The sequence below is a fragment of the Rhinatrema bivittatum genome, chromosome 1, assembly GCF_901001135.1.
Source record: "Rhinatrema bivittatum chromosome 1, aRhiBiv1.1, whole genome shotgun sequence".
NCBI lineage: Eukaryota > Metazoa > Chordata > Amphibia > Gymnophiona > Rhinatrematidae > Rhinatrema > Rhinatrema bivittatum.
In genome coordinates this window covers 147,185,096-147,203,197 of record NC_042615.1, presented here as the reverse complement: position 1 = coordinate 147,203,197, position 18,102 = coordinate 147,185,096, and positions in this window count along the sequence as shown.

The following is an 18,102-nucleotide window of genomic DNA, read 5'->3' as shown; positions in this document are numbered from 1 at the left end:
CCCTGAGGGCCTGTTCCAGTCTTCAGCTGCTAGTGATATAGGCTACACCAGAGATGACCTTAGAGGGGTGGGGGGCCTAGGGTGAATCAGCCTATCCATGGTTAAAGACCCTCCCCCCCAAAGATGGGTTCCCTTCCCTTCCTTAAGATTGAGATTCTACTCTGCACTCCCCTAAAAGACTCCTTGATGCCCTTTCCCCTTCTCCCAAGACACCCCATGCAGCCTCCCCACCCCATGACCCCCTCAAGTAATCTCTCCACAGTCTATGCCCCCCCTCCCAAAATAAATACCCCACGAAGCTGTTTCCTTTCCAACCAAGATTCTATCAACAAGCACTCTCTCCTCCTCCCAGGCACCAAAACCCCAGGAAACACTTCCTTCTCTCTCCCTATCCCTCCCTGGATCTTGCTGATGGTGACAGTCATCTCTTTCCATCTACCTTTGATTCCTTTGCACTGCATGGCAAGGTACAGATAAACGGCACTGCCCCTTCCTCTGTGCCAGCAGATGCATGCTGATGGTGATGCTTCCCGCTGACATGCAGCAGATGCTGCTTGGGGCTATTGGAGTCCTTCCTGAAGTGCAAGGAGATGTCTGTTGGGGAACCGCTAAAGCGCCGATACCAGAGAATCGTTCCATTTTATCACTTCTCCTCATCAATGTTCCCTCTAAGGATTAGGTTGCTGTGTGCAAAAACGTTTGCAAATGAGCAAAAATTGTTGGTTTCATTACCCTGTCAGCACTTTCTTTGATGCAAAAAGCCTATCAATTTTATGCTCACAGCATCCCAATCTTTAGAGGAAACATTGGTAACATCATGCACACAAACTTTCTCACACACACACACTAACACATTTGCATATTCACTCTCATACTCTCTCTCACATATACATGCTCATTCTCACAAACACACACACACTCACTCTCATTCCTCTCATTCACTCCCCAGACTCTCATGCACTGCACACTCGCTCAGTTCTCCTCCTCTGTCATACACACACTTATGTCAGAAACTTCAAACCCTTCACTGCTTAACATTTTGAAAAAAAAAAAAAAAGACACCTAGAACCTTGCCATACTAAATGATACTAGCACTATCTCAGGACTCAAACAGCAATGCAAATAACAACGTACTGGGGTTAACAGAATAAGCCTTACTGCTACAAAGCCCTACAGAAAAACTACATGCCAGCAGAAATACTGCACCTCAGTTACACATGCAAAACACAGACAGACCCTTACCTAATATAGAATAAGGGACTAAAAATTAGAAACAGTAACATGCAGACAAAAATAAAATGGAAAGCCTGAAAGAACAAAATAGAAATATGTATTGCACATTCCCAACAATAACATATGACAATCAATAAAAAAAAAAATGTGTTTACCTTTGCTGTCTGATCTTATTTTTCTAATCGGTTGGTACCAGGCATTTTTTCCCCATGTTCCCTTTCTTGGTCTTTTCCTAATTCCTTATTTTTCTGTTTCTTCTCTCTCCACTTGTCTTCTTCCCTTCCTCTCTGAAACACACACTCAGGCTCTCATTCTCATACTCTGTCTCTCTCTCTTTCACACACACATACTCTGGCTCTCATTCTTACACACACACCACACACTCTCTCTCTCTCTCTCTCACATGCTGTCTCACACTCACAGCACTGATTTTCACATGCTGTCTCACCCATACATGGATCTCACTTTCACATGCTGTCTCTCTCTCTCACACATACATGTACTCACTGTCACATGCTCTCTCACACAAACACAGATGTTCTCACACACACAAAGGCTCTCATATGCTGTCTCTCTGTCTCTCATAACATATAGGCTCACTCCCACACACAATCTCTTAACTCACCCTCAGACACAGACACACACATACACACACACACACAATCTACAGGACTTCAGCCTCTGGGCCTCCTCTTCACAGGTCACCATGAGATGGGCTCCGCATCAGCCCTGATCTGCTTGGGCTACTGCAAGATGGGATCCACAGTGGCCCTGCTACCAGGTCTAATCTTCTAAAGCAGCCATAAGATGAGATCTATGATGGCCCTGCCACAGATGCTAATCTTCTTCAGCATGCGGGCCAATGCTCCTCCTCCTTCCTGCATAGCTCCGGCAATGTTTTTCTTCAGAGGCCGCACAGACAGGAAGGAGAAAGCACCCGGAGGTTTGGAGCTCTCGTTTTCTTCGGGCTGTGGTGAGATGAGCTCCACCACAGCTCCGCCGACCTTCCTGCATGGGGGAAATAAAAGCTTAGAGGGAACAGTGCTCCAATCCCTACCCCCACCTCCTCCCTCCAAGGATGATCCCGGTCTCCGCCAATACTTTCTTCTTTTTGGTCCTGGGAGTTCTTTGCTTTTTGGCAGCTGACAGAGTTCTGTTGATGCGGGTGAGGTGGGGGCCTCCTGATGACAACCCTCTCCTAGCTGTCACTGGGGCAGACCACCCCCTCTTAGTACCCCTCTGCCAGGTTCTTCTCTTACCAGGGAATAATTCTTCTTTCATTTCCATGTCTCCATCTTGAACAGAGCAGTGAATCCAGTCTTCAGTTCTTCAAGATAGGACTAGAGTCCTAGCTTGTGAAACTTGATTGCTTTGGTGACACCTTTAAGCATGAAGGAGCAAATAATGTTCCTTGCCCAATCTCCGATAGGAAACTTCAGGATGGTCTGCAATGGACATCTCTTGTCTACATTTAGAGCAAAATTTGAAGCCACCAGAATTCTTCTTGGCCATTGTTATAAAAATTGACGAGGCAAAATCAAAAGAAGAAATTTTTGTGAAAGAGAAAGATGACCCTAGAATTAAAATATTTCTGACTAGATAGCCTCAGGGAGCATGGCTCAAATCAGGTCTCCTGAGAAAAATTATTTTAAAATTTCTGAAAACACTAACTAGGGAACTACAAGGGATGAAAACAAATAATCTGAGGCACACTGTAGTTGAAACAACTGAAAAGCACTTAAAAATTAAATTCACTTGTGGGTGGCTGTTGAAGAAAAACAAAGTGTGGTCACTCAAGTCAGAGAAAGCAAACTGAGGCGCACTCCTGGCACCATTATGGAAGCTTGAAAACTTTCACACATGCTCAGAGATGCTTTTCAAGAATTCCTGGAAAGCTTTGGAAATGCCTGATTTAGGGCTGGATTTACTAATGCCACAAGGCATAGTGAATTCTGTGGTAACGGGGAGCAGGGAGGCGGTCCTGCAATAGCCGGCAGGGATCGCATCAAATAACTACACCATAAAAGATGTAGTTATTCGGTGTGAAACTGACAGCAATAAAGGTCCTTACCTTTCGCTGTCGGCACAGTCTTCGCGGCATCAGTCCCGGTGCCGCCCCGACTCCTCCTCTTCAGGGGCTGACACCACCCCGACTCCACCCCCATCTTGGTATCGCACATGATAAGGGACTTTTCACGTGCAAAATGTCCCTTATCACAGGCGATCCGCTTGGTAAATGACCCCCTTAGTGCTGAGCAGCAATGAGGTCATCTACATATGCGATGGGTGATCTTGCTTGTTTTCAGAGAAAATGTCAATGTAGAAATTTCACAACAATCATCTTCATAAATATGCCTAGGAAGTCAGCTATCACTTTCAGATGGAGGGCTTTGCATCATGATCACTCTCTGGCCATATTCAAATCCAGTTTAAAACTCACCTATTCGAAACTGCTTTTAAATCCTAACCACTTTTCTATAACACACTTCCCATAGACTTGTTTGTCACATTTGTTTGTCTCGAGTAGATTGTAAGCTCCTTGGAGCATAGACTGTCTCTTATGTATCTGTACAGCACTGTATATGTCTAGTAGCACTTTAAAAATGATAAATAGTAGTAGTAGTAGTAGTAATCATCTTTTAGGACACAGACCTCTGTCTTTAGAATTTGCTGTACATGCGGTAACTATTGTTCTTCTAATGAAAATTGACTTAGAATACTGTGGAAAAGATAGCTCTATGAATCATAGTCCTTCTGGCAGTCTGTAAGCAAACAACTAATGGAGTAAAAACGCTGGAGCAGCTGGTTTAGCAAAATATTTTACTATGTATGTTTTAAAAATGCCTCCTCTTAAGGGCAAATGTGTGTCTTTAGGGCAGGAGACAGACACTTTGAAATGCATTATTAAAGAGTGGTGAATCATTCTGAAGATAAGGCATGTGGAAATCTCCGAATATTGAATGTTAGGAATGATTTTTAAATCAGCAGTGGTGGTTTCTCTTCCCTAAAGATCCATCACATCACAATGAAAAAGGTACTATGCTAAGAAGGAAATTGATCATAAAGCATATTTTGACAAATCCTTATATCCTGTAAGTGGAACTCCTACAATGCTATATAAGATTGTATAAGATTGTCTTACTGATCTGAAAAGGTGTCCATTACTGTGCATCTAACACCATTTTACAACTTTATGGTTCTATCTTTGAAATCTAGTTGGGTAGTAACTGTACAAACTGTGTGCACTTAAACCTTGCATTGTTTCATTGTTTTACTTCTACAACATTGTCCATGTGGGGGAAAAAATACTCTTTCATTTCACATTTTCTGTGTGCGCTGTTTAATTCTAGTAAATTATATTGGGTTCCCTAATCATACAATAAATGAAAGAGAAATAATATAGCCTGCTTACCCTTATAAGTTCTTAATTTAATACGTTACTTTACAAAAGAGACAGCAATTGGGAGGAAAAGCCTTTTTTTTAACATAACCCTTACTAATGTCATTATTTTTGCAAGAGCTGCTCTTCCCAGTTTTCAGATGATCAACTAGAGTAAACTAGAACAGCTACATTAACTGAAAAGTAACTTTTTTCTAAACAAGCAGGTAACAGAGGGGGTCATTTTTCAAAATGCGGTAAGGCGTTTTCGCATGCGTTAAGGGCTTATCGCATGCGAAAAGCCCCTTAACGCATGCGAAAACGTGTTTACCGCATGCGATCGCACCATATCGTATGGTGCGATGCAAATTCCAAAAATGGGAGGAGTTAGCCTCTCTGCAAAGAGCTATTGCACAGCCATAACACAGATTTTAACTACACCTCTTTGAAATGTGTTAGCAGCCGTGACCATGTGGTAAGGTTTTATCACCATTTGCGATGTGTCCCGTAAGGCTTATTTCAGATGATTTGAAGGCTCCAGAGCTGAGAGAGAGAGAGAGAGAGAGAGAGAGAGAGAGAGAGAGAGAGAGAGAGAGAGAGAGAGAGAGAGGCCATAATATCATGGCCCATAGGCAGGTATTTGTATCCCTAGGGTAGACCCACCTAGTAACTCGAGGTGGGGATTAGGTAAGTGTGTAGGGGGTTAGGGGCCACTTTGACATGCTACGTGACACCTATGAACAGAACAGTGGTCTCTTGTGAAGATTTGCTGGCCTTCGGAGTGAGGAAACTCACTCCAAGATGAGATTTGGGCAAGGTTCTCTCAACCTAGCTTGATGGACTCTCTACCTGGGTAACATCAAGCTAGGTTGAGAGAACCTTGCCCAAATCTCATCTTGGAGTGAGTTTCCTCACTCCGAAGGCCAGCAAATCTTCACAAATGACCTGTTCGTAGGTGACACGTAGCATGTCAAAGTGGCCCCTAACCCCCTACACACTTACCTAATCCCCACCTCGAGTTACTAGGTGGGCCTACCCTAGGGATACAAATACCTGCCTATGGGCCATGATATTATGGCCAGTCTCTCTCTCTCTCTCTCTCTCTCTCTCTCTCTCTCTCTCTCTCTCTCTCTCTCTCTCTCTCTCTCCCTCCCTCCCAGGATCATTGAAAAACTGGTCCCCCAGTGGTTGAATGCAGGAAATACATCAGGTTTGGCACTTATTGCAGAATCTGAAATGGTATCGCAATGTGCACTAACTTAGCTCTTCGCACAGGTAATTATCGCAAATATTAGCATAAAACATGCCCCTTTTGTTACCGCATTTTGATAAATCCAGGCCAGAGTGTGCAATAAGGCCCACATTTGAGGTTCAGTTTGTTTTCTTCAGATTCCAAGAAGATTAAAAGTTCAGACATACAAAGCCCTTTCAACATCCTGATTTTTTACCCTCAAACTGACTGAATTAAACTATTTTTACAGATGTTTTTAATTAAAACATTTATTGCCCGCTTATAACTTATGAGATAAAGCAATCTTAGATTCGGTGGTGATTTTCTGCTAGGTCATTCCAGATCACCATCCCAGAACCTTTATGAACTTGCTTTCTTTTACCCGTTTGGTCCAACCCCATATTTTTTTTTTATTTAGAAAATTACCACTATTTAGAGGCAATTGTACGAAGAACCTGTGAATTTACTTGTAGAAGTGAGTTGCTATTGTGAGAACATTTTTCCACACTATGGATTAATTTATATATTATTCACATGATATTTGAGGCATTTATTTTGAGGTAGAGTCTGCGCAGAATCATGGACTTTACCACTAAAAAGTATAGCCACACCTCCTTGAGGTGTGAGGTTTCTCTGAAAATCATCAAATTGCCTGATTTTTTGCTTTCAATACTGCTTTGCCCAAATCACTCATGAGCTGATTTGCTTGATTCTTTAGCTCATTAGTGATTTTGAATAATTTTGGTCAATGCCTTTCCAAGAACAAAATTGCATTTACAAAAACGGAAAATAATGTGTGCTAAAATTCACAAACTCAATTACTTGTGTTATTTTCCGTTTTTGCATGCAGTATCATATTTGTAAAGACATTTCTGGCTTACTGACGTAGTACATCAGCCCTTCTACGGGGAAAAACACAACAAGCAATACTGAACATGCAATGTTAGCTCATCATTCACACAGTGGAAAGATGATAATGGTATCATTATTTCACTCTTAGGGGTTCATTAATAGTCAATTCTAAGTTAAAAAATACTAACAAGAAAAAGTTTGTATCAAAACAGTATAAGAAGGGGAGTTCAGGAGGTACGTAGTGGAACTGAATACTACTAGCACCTTTATCCTCCAACTACTTAATTTGCCCTGTGGTCCCCTCAAAAAACATGCATTCTGCATGAGTACCAGCACCTTATTTTCCAGAAAGATATCACTGATAACCGGCATTATTAAGCTGTTCCTGTTGTCATAATTCTCTAAACTACTATATTTAATTGTGACTTTATTATATTTCTTTGACTTGCATTACTTTTCTAAGAACTGTTTCAAAATATTTCTTACTAAAACACATCCCTACTTCGGGGCTAATTTTTAAAAAGGTTTACATGCTTAAAGGATCTGATTTTCAAAAGCATTTACATGCCTAAAACTGGATTTTCACATGTGAATGCACGTTACCCCTGTGAGTGATCTTTTGAAATTTGTTACAATATATGCCATTGAAATGTGAATAGGTTGTGCCCATGTTAAGTGCAATCAACATGGGTAAATGGCTTTTAAAAATTGCAATGCTAGTCTGTTACATTTATATGCCTACTTCCTCTGAAAATTCACCTGTTGTTGTGGGTAAAATAGAAGCACAGCAACATTATGGTAGAAAAAGGCCATATGGACTACCTAGCCTGCCTATCTACCCAATTAATTTAGCTTTATAATTCCCATCTCTCCCTTAGACATCTCAAGTATTTATCCATGATTCATAAATTCAGATACTGTTTTTTCTCCACTGACTCCACTGGGAGGCTATTCAATGCATCCACCACCCTCTCTGTAAAGAAATATTACCTAAGATTACTCCAGAGTCTACCTCCATTCACACTTATCCCATGAGCCCTTTCTGTTGAAAGAGGCTTACATTGTGAGCATGGTAACTTTTCAGATATTTAAATATATCTATCATAACTCCCCTATCTTGCCTTCCTCTAGGGTGTACATGTTTAGATCTTTAAGTCTATCCCCATATACTTTACAGTGAACACCACTGACCATTTCAGTATCCACCCTCTGGACCAAATCTATCCTGTTTATATTCTTTTGAAGGTGAAGTCTCCAGAACTGTACACAGTATTCCAAGTGAGATCTCACCAGACATCTTTAAAGGGGCAATATCACCTCCTTTTTACTGCTGACCATTCCTCTCCCTATGCAGCCAAGTATATTTCTGGGTTTTACTATTGCTTTATCCACTCAGTATACATGGAGACACTGTCCTCAAAAGCTTGAAGACAATAGTAATCAACCGAAATCTACTCCTCCATTTAACTCTCTCAACACTGGATTTATATGTTCTTTCCTAGGAATCCCTGTGATAATTTGGGAAGTTGCATTCTGTACCAGCTGCATTACTTGCATCAGCTTATCTGCAAGCCCAATATATAATGAAGCACAATAGTCCAAGTGACTAAGGACCAAAGTCTAGACAATTGTTCAAAAACATGTTGGGGGTAACAAAGTTTTTAAAGGTCCAACCAACTTAAGCTTATAAAATGCAACTTTGGTAACATGACAAACCTGTTGCTTCATTGATAATTGAGAGTCAAGGAAGACTCCCAAACTCTTAATCTCCAATTGAATCGGCACTGATAGAGTTTTGGACAGCCAAACTTTCTCCCACTGCATTGGCTTTGTCTTCTTCATGTTCAAAAACAATTGATAGTCAGTCAACCATTTCTGTAGATTTGTGATAACCTCTTGCAATCTGGCTTCAGGTATTTTGCCACTAGGACTACATGGCAAGAACAACTGAATATCGTCTGCATGTATAAAATAATTGATGTTCAATGACTGGAATATGGCTTCTGTGGGAGCCAAATAAATATTGAACAATACTGATGATAAAGCTGAGCCCTGTGGCACACCCCACAATATTTTTTGCCATGAGGAATACTTAGATCCAATCTGGACCCTTTGCATTCTGCCAGTCAAATATGACCAAAACCAATTTCAAACAGTGCCTCCAATACCATTAACATGCATAATCCTCAACAGGGTATCATGATGTAAAGAATCAAAGGCTGCGGACAGATCGAGCTGGAGCAAGATACCAGCAGATCCTTGATCCAAGTAGCCCAATAGAGTATCCATAACATTTAATAATAGATACTCCATCGAGTGTCTCTTATGAAAGCCATACTGATTTACATCTAACAACTGTCTTTCTGGTATATAATCCTCTAACTGTTCTAACACAATCTTTTCCAAAATTTTCACAAAAGTTGGTAAATTTGAAATTGGATAATAATTGGTTAAATCATTTGAAGGCAAGTTATCTTTCTTAATTGGTCTTACTGTGGCCTCCTTCTAAACTTCTAGAACAGTGCCAACACTCAACAACTTATTAAATATCTTTTTCATAACAGTATCCTTCAGATTCTTAATAATTTGAAATGGACATGGGTCCAAGAAAGAAGTAGTTGATTTCAGACCTAAAACTCTGGTTTCCAATTCCTTCAGTGAAATCATATCAAATTCAAACCATTAATCCTGTCTGGAGTCCTTGCCCACACTATCTCAATCAACTAAAACAGGACCAATATGATGTTGAAGGCACTTAAATTTTCATCAAAATAATCTGCTAGTAAATCAAAATCTGGAAGATCAGATTCTGTTAAAGCAGGTTTCTTAGTTAGTTTTTTTAACAATCTTAAAAAGATCTAAAGGCTTATTAATAAGCATATTTTGCTTTCATACAGCATTCACGGTAGGCCTTCTGGGCCTCCTTATAAATGTTCAAATAAACCTCAACCTTCCTTTTTCTCCATAGTTTTTCAAGCCTTCTAACAGTTCGTTTAGCTTCAACAACACTATGCATAGCAAATTGCATGTTTTCCCCTTTCTCTGGCATTAACCTCAGCCAATGGGGCAACTTGATCATATGTTTGCTTAAGCAAAGACTGCCATTTTTCAGTCATTTCAGTAAGATTCACGCCCTGAAAAGCCCTTGCTCTGCCCAAACCATGCCCATGCCTCACCCCTTTTTTTAAATCTTCCAAAATGAGATTGCTCTGGTAGATATGTGCATAAGCTGGCAGTTTTTAAAGTCTGCTCAGCGTGCGTGACCCCGACATATTTGTGTATCCCCTAATTAATGCACGTCAGGATTTTAAAATTCATCTTTATATGCATTACTCTACATTTTTTAGTATTCCTCCTCATGTTTTCCACACTTTCCTAGTCATCCACCCTGTTGTAGATTTTGGTATCATTGGCAAAAAGGCAAACCCTTCTCAACAATCCTTCTGCTATGTTGCTCACAAAAATATTGAAAAAAACAATCAGTTCCATGACCAATCCCTGAGGCACACCTCCGTCCTCAGAGAACACTCCATTTACCACTACACTTTGGGCCTTATTTTCTAAATGTATCGCACGCGGTAAGGGACGTTTCGCACGCGAAATGTCCCTATTCACGTGCGATACCAAAATGGGGGCGGAGTCGGTCCCGGAAGAGGAGGAGTCGGGGCGTCACCAGGGCCGACTCCGTGAAGCCGCCGCGGACGACGAAAAGGTAAGGCCCTTTTCGCTGCCTATTTTACTCCCAATAGCTACACCTCCTATGGTGGCGCTATTGGGTGCGAAACCGGCAGCGATCGCACCATGACGTTGCGATCGCTGCCGGCTAGCGCAGGCCCACCCCCCGCCCCTCATTTCCTAAAATATCGCAGGCCTGCGATACTTTAGAAAATGAGGCCCTTTGTCACTTCCCAATCAACCAGTTTCTGACTCAGTGAGTCACTCTACATCTCTTACCAAGGGTGTTCAATTTATTTATGTCTCCTATGCAGAACAATATCAAAAGCCTTACTGAAATCCAATTCTCTCTCTGTCACCCAATCAAAGAAATGGATCAGATTCATCTGACAAGATTTATGTCTGGTAAAACCATGCTGCCTCGGTTCATGCAATCCACTAAATCCCCAAAATTTCACTATCCTCAGTTTTAGCAGTGATTCTATTAATTTGCTCACCAAGGAGGTAAGACTAACCAGTCTGTAGTTCCCAGCCTCGTCCTTGTTTCCACTTTTATGAATAGGAACTATATCCATCCAGGGCCGTTGCAAGGGGATTTGGTGCCCTAGGCACCTTCAGCCTTGCGCTGCCCCCCCCGTCGTGCTACTACCAGCCAACCCCCAGTGACAGCCCCGACTCTAGGGGCAGGGACCACATGCCGCCACTCCTCCATCCTCCCACCCTCCCCCTCCACCCCAAAAAAACCCCCTCACAAAACACCTGTTCCAGTGGGGAGCCCGGGAGTGATCTGCCACTCCCGGGTCATCGGCTGCCACTAACCAAACTGGCGCCGGTGGCCTTCAGCCTCTACCATGTGACAGGGGCTACCGGTGCCATTGGTTGGCCCCTGGCACATGGTAGGAGCTAAAGGCCACCGGCGCCATTTTGGTTAGTGGCAGCCGAGGCCCCGGGATGGCAGATTGCTCCCGGGCCCTCCGCTGGACCACCAAGGGAACGTCAGGAGGATGGCACGACGGGGGTGGGGAAGCAGGGTGAGGCGGGGTGAGGCAGGGGCTGGGCAAAATTTTGAAGGGGCACTTTTTGCCCTTTCAAAATTCTGCCACCTGAAGTGGCCTCAAGCGGCGGCGCCCCCTAAGTCTTGGCGCCCTAGGCACAGGCCTAGCTCACCTACTGGCTCCTCTGGCCCTATATCCATCCATCCCTAGTCCTCCGGAATTACTCCCAACTCTAAAGAATTGAAAAGGACAGCTAGCAGAGCTGCCAGGACATCTATAAGTTCCCTTAGTACACTCAGATGTATCCCATCCAGCCCCATTGCCTTATCTATTTTAAGTTTAGTTAGCTCCTTTTGAACACAATGTTGCAAAAATCTATTGAGGTTTACCTCACTTTGAAACTTATTTCTGTTCCAAGTCCTTCCACAGTGAACACCAAAAAGAAATATTTATTTATCTATTTAGTTTTGTATTTATAATTTATAAAGCACCTATCAACAATACTGGGTGGTTTCCATAAAAACATTCATAATAAAATACATTTAAACATCAGACAGAAATAAAAATCAAATTATTCTACAAAACCTGGTATAAAACAAATAAATTGGAAAAAAATACATACAAACAACATCAACATAAATTCTAGAACCATATCAGTAAATAATTAAAACCCATAGTTCATGTTCTCAACTGTAACAGAAATCATAAATTAAAAGCTTGCTGGAATAAAAAGACATTTAGCATCATTCTGAACCTTAGCAGTGCACTTTCTATTTTGACACAATATAGTAAAGAATTTCACAGTTTGGGCCTTGTATATAGAAAATTTGCTTGTTAAGTAACAGGGTCATTTATCAAATTGCATTATGGCATTTTTGCATGTGTTAAGCACCATAACGCAGGGTGTGATGCAAATTTTTAAAAGGGGAGGGATTGGGATTTCTGAAAAAGATAACTGACTTTGCAAAGCCATAACGTATAATATCACACAGTTTTAATGCCAAAAATAACTACACCTTTTTCAATTGTATTAAGCTGTGCAATATTGTGTGTTATGCCCATAACACAATTTATGATTTTTTCCCAGGTAGAGAGTCCATCAAGCTAGGTTGAGAGAACATTGTGTGAGTTACTTCACTCTGAAGGACATCAAATCTTCACAAGAGAGCACTGTTCTATTCGTACATCGCATTCTGCATGTAAAAGTGGCCCCTAACCCCTACACTAGTACCTAAACCTCATCTCGAGTTACTAGGTGGGCCTCCTATAGAGATATAAATAGCTAACTACTAGATGGCCCTTAAAGATAGTCTGTCTCTCTCTCTCTCTCTCTCATCCCTTCTGTTTTACCATATTTACTAATTTTTCTTCTATTTGAAGTTTTTCATTCCTGACTATTTTCCTGCCTTTTCTTAATTTTTACAGATATTGTCACCTGTATTCCTCTTTCTATGTTCTCTTGTAGTTTATGAACACTAACCTTTTCTTCCTTATCTTTTTAGCTACTTCTTTAGAAAATCTTAGCATCCTCTTTTTCTTATTTTCTTTATTTGCTTTCCTAACAAAAAAGTTTAGTTGCCTTTATGATATCTCCTTTTGCCCACTGCTCTTATATTTCCTTTAGATTTTCTCATTCAGTTAGCGACTCCTTGTGATACTCCCCCCCATTTTAAGAAGGTTAGTTTTATTGAAATCTAGGACTCTGGCCTTTGAATGAACCTTCATCTCTTGCACCCTTATTCTGAACCATACCATCCAGTGATCACTTAGTTCTGGATGATCGTCCACTACAACATCAGAAATACTGTCCCTGTTGGTAAGCACCAGGTCCACTATTGACAAGTCAACGGCATATTGTATGTTGCAGCAATTTTAAAAGCCCATTTAAATGGGCAAAATGCATTTACACATGTAAAATCCAGTTTCAAGCATGTAAATGCTTTTGAAAATCAGGCCTACTGATTCTATCTTCAAGTCTATGGGTTCTGATACTCGAGATAAGTTTCAAAGTGAAAGAATGCAAGCACTTTCTGTTTGAAAATTGGTTAAAGTCCACAGATAAAAAGTACCCATAGAGTTTGTCCCAGTATGGACAGTTTGAACATTACCTCATGAATGACAGGAAAAAACAAGTTGGCCAATTGGATTAACTAACAATATTTTGGGGGTAATTTTATAACTGTCTGCATTCATATAAAGTCTGTGGGTACCTTCTATCATGAACTTTATCTTTGAAAATTATCCCAAATAAACTACCTTCATAATTTTGGGATGTGCATTCATTTTACCTGAATGGATAAAATAAAATGAATGAGGTTATTTTCAGTTCATTCTCAACAGAATGAACTGAAAAGGACCTTTCCCGAAAATACCCTGAAATGTTTGGGTATTTTCAGTTTGTTAAAATTACAAAATACAAATTGGACTTCTCAGAGGCCTTCCACCCCACAAGAAAGCCTCAGGTTTTCTTGTCTTGTTCTCCCTAGACCCCCTATGACTCCCCTTCACTCTCACAAAAATCAAGTCTAGAGCCTGGATCTACTTGCCTTGGCTTCCCCAGACCCTTCTGCCCTCCCATGAAAACATTTGCAAAGGCAGGGATCTCCTTCCTGGCCCGCATTTACCTCCTTCCATGGGATCCTTAGGATGCAAAGAGCAGGAGCAACCCTGCCCTGCCAACCACATGGAGAGAAGTGCTAGAGAATGGGATTAGGGGGTTTTCTGGAGGAACACTTTGTTTTGTTTTTTTGTTTTATGTTTAAATGGGGGGGGGGGGTTGTTTGTTTGTTTTTTGGAAGCAAACCAAACAAAAAAAAAAAAAAGCCACCTGAAATGAAAAAATGAACTGAATTGTTTTTGTTTTTTGTTGGGTTGTTTTTTTTTCGCTGCATACCCCTAGCACACATTTACATCTGCTAATTTCAAGGGGTAGCTTTTCCAAGAAAAGTTCTATGCATACTTTTGAAAATTCAGAAATATTCACATAACCTCAAACTCCCAAGAATGAATCCCCTACTGAGGGCAAAAGTATGCACATAGAGGTCCTGTGTACATACTTTACATTCATATGGGGTACATTTTAAAAAGACTGAGCACCCACATATGTGGGCCCACGGGCATGCATATGGACGCGCCGATTTAATAACATGCGCGTGTCACTGATGCATTTCATAAAATCCAATATCAGCATGCACATGGGCATCCAATTTTATATTGGTGCATGCATGTGCGTGCGGGTTCCAAGTCGCATGCAAGGGGGGTTATTTTGTAAAAAAATACACAGCAAGGCAATCGGCCCTTTGCCCAGTTCCCTATCCCCCTAACTAACCTTCCTTCCTTTTTCCTTCTCTACCCTGACACCTAAACCCATCCTACCTACCCTATTTTTTTGTTTAAAAACTCATCTGCTCCTCCAAGCAGAAGTTAGTTGCGCCCGCCGGACTGCGGCCAGCGCGCGCTTCACTGGGACTGCACAAAATAGCACTGTCCCGGCCTGCCCCCACCCCGACTAGACCTCCCCCCCAGTCCTCCCCTAGCCAGCCCCACTTCCACGTGCACTGGGAGATACGTGCGTGGCCAGGCTATTTTGAAAATGCGCTCGGCACCCACACGACCCGGCCATGCACATATCTCCTGGGATTCCCACGTGCCAGGGATTAAAAATCCCCCCCACTACTGCAGGCAGTTTTTTAAAAGCCCATTTCCACAGGTAAAGCATTGTTTTATCAGTCACAAAAATGGCTTCAAAAATGACCCTCCATACAGTATTAAAGTCCCCTTTGTGATACAGGAGATACACACTGACAGCAGAGGTTTGAATAATCCTCAGTTGTATTTCTCTATTGGCTTTTCCACGCTTCCCCACCATATCATTGTACAAACTGTCAATAATAAAAAATAGTAATAAATAAGGACCAATTGCACTACATCGACCAAGCTACTCTATCATGTTCCATGATAAAAAGTGAACCCTGCATTTCTTGAGATAATATGCAAAAAAACAAATTAACTTCATAGCTAGATAAATATATGGGAGAAGTTAATTAAATTACTATGCAGTATCTTACACTGTATATTCATACCTGCATAATCCAGGTCAGTTAGAAAATATAATTTTATTTTATATTTAATTAATCCTTAGATTAAGCACTTAAGGTTATATATGCATAAGAAATCACTAACCATTAGCAATTTATATATGCTCAAGTGTTTGCATGCACCAGGCAAGCTTAGCTTACTGGCATTATATTCTATTGCTTCAATATCGCATATAGATGGTCCACTTGATAATCTATTCTTTTAAAAAAAAAAAACCAAAAAAAAAAACTTCCATATCATCAGTTTATAAAATAAATGATCAATTACATTCAATATAGCCTTAGAGGAAAAAAGTCTATTTTGCTTCATGATGCATTTATCCATTTCAAAGATTATATAAAGCATTTTCATTACATGCAATTAATATGGAACACTTTTTAAATCAGTCTTTGGGGCTCATTCACTAAGCCGTGTTAGGCCATTTATCGTGTGGAAATGGCCTAATGTAGGGATAACTTAAGATATTTCAAATATCTTGCAACAATCTGGCCCCAGCACCACACACATTTAAATGAGCTGATTAGCATGCAAATGCACGCTAATCAGCTCATAAATATCTTAAATGAGTTATCATTTATATAATTTAAAACTTAATAAAGAATACATTGAAAAAAATAAATACCTTAAATGATACAAATTAAATAACGCTGCTTGCCAAAATAAGTGCAAGTTGTGTTATTTGATTTGAAATTAGATACAACTCAAAAGTTGTAGCTGAATTCTCCCAGGAACATCGGTATGTTAACACACATCCCAATGCTCCCAGGGCCCTATCTTAAAGAGGCAGATGGCCCTGAGTAAGCCCCCCTCCGATAGTATCCAAAATCCCAGGGGTCTGCACAAACCCCTTATCTCACCTCCTTCCCCTCCGCTGCCTCTACAGGTGGCCGTTGTTTCAAAATAATTTTAAAAAGTAGTTTAAAAGTCTACAACCAGACCCTGCCCCAACACCCAACCTCCTCTGCTTCAATCGAAATTTCTAGCCCCCGGAGGCTGGGACCACAACACCAGTCCCCCCTTACTCAAGGATGAGTCCCCGGTGGTCCAGTGGGTCCTAGAGTGCCCCTTGGTTCCAGTTCTTGCAGTCATTTTTCAAAATGACATTGGTTGGTCATTTGTTCCTATCAGGTTATATAGCAAAAAAAAAAATGGCAGCCGCCAGCTCCAGAGCCTAGGGGAGCGCTCCAGGCCCCCACTGTACTACTAGGAACTCATTTGTGAGTAAGCCGAAGATCTGGGGGTGGGGGTCCTGCCTTCTGGGGGCTGGATTTTGTTTGATTGAAGGAGAGGAGTTAGGGATTGGGGCAGGGCATGACACAGACTTTTAAACTTTAAAAAAATATATTTTTGAACAACGGTTACCTTCAGGGGCAGCAGAAGGGGTTGGACAGGGGATCTGTGCTCCTTTTTTGGGGGAACGGGGGGGGGGGGGGGCGGCTTACTCAGGGCAGTTGGCCCTTTAAGTGATGGTAGTCCCATATTCCCAGAGCCACCATCACACATTATAAGGGGACATTTGCCAACTGGGTATTTTTCCACACGCTAATTAATGTTGGGCAAAATATTGTGGAATCACTGTGCTGCAGAGTCATTTATCACATCTTTGCAACTCCTGTAGTATTTTTCCATCAGGGGAAAATACCACAGCTTAGTGAATTAGGCCCTTTTTTTGGCTTTCACATTTTCTTTGCTTTAAGAACTGGATAATTATTGCCAGGATTTCAATTCATCCATTCCAAAACCCCTCTCTATTTAAGAGAGTGGAAATAAATGATTTCCAAAAGCTATACTTTAAAAAAGATATAGTACCTATTATTTTATTTTCAAAAATATAAATATGCTTATAATTATGATGCACCAATTTTATTTTTTTTTACATCCACGAATTAAAAATGTAACAGAAACCCTCAAACTTACACAAGTTTTGTGCAATTACTATTAATCTGGTTGATCAAGAGAACCATGAAGTTTTGTGTGTTACTGGAAACTAGTGATAATTTTTATAACAATAATACAATGTGTTTTCTGAATGCCCTGTTGAGGACAAAGAATTTACAGACAGGTTACTTTTATAATGAATTTTTCTACTTTGTATTAAAATATGCTGCATTTTCTGATTCAAACCGTTCATCTGTCAGTAGAATGTAACTTTGTGTAGGCTCTTGGTAACTTTTCATATGTGTTTTGTGTGCTCAGTTTTGTTATAAGCAGCTTGAAATATTCAGTCCAAATTTCCATTCCTTTCATTACATCACAAGTGCTTAAAAGGTCTGTATACTGTACCTGTGCTGAATATTTTAGAGTCACGAAGGCTGCTGCTGATCATTTTTCTTTAGCCCATTGCCCAGAAAATATGGTTTAGAAATAGATCTTTAAAACTGGATATGCGAACATTTTCCACGATTACTATGGGGATGCATTTTTTAAGCACAATGGAAACAGACATTTATTTTCATTAAAATGTAACATGCTGTCATTGTGTTATTGTGCTGCCTAGCTGCTAACCTGTTTCTTGTCCTTTGTAAGTAAAGATGTGGGGTGGGCGGCCTGGGAGATTTTTAGCATATGATAGTATTTTTTCTCATTCTTTAAGGTTCACTTCATAATAGCTCTTATATCAGTCAAAACAGATTTAACTG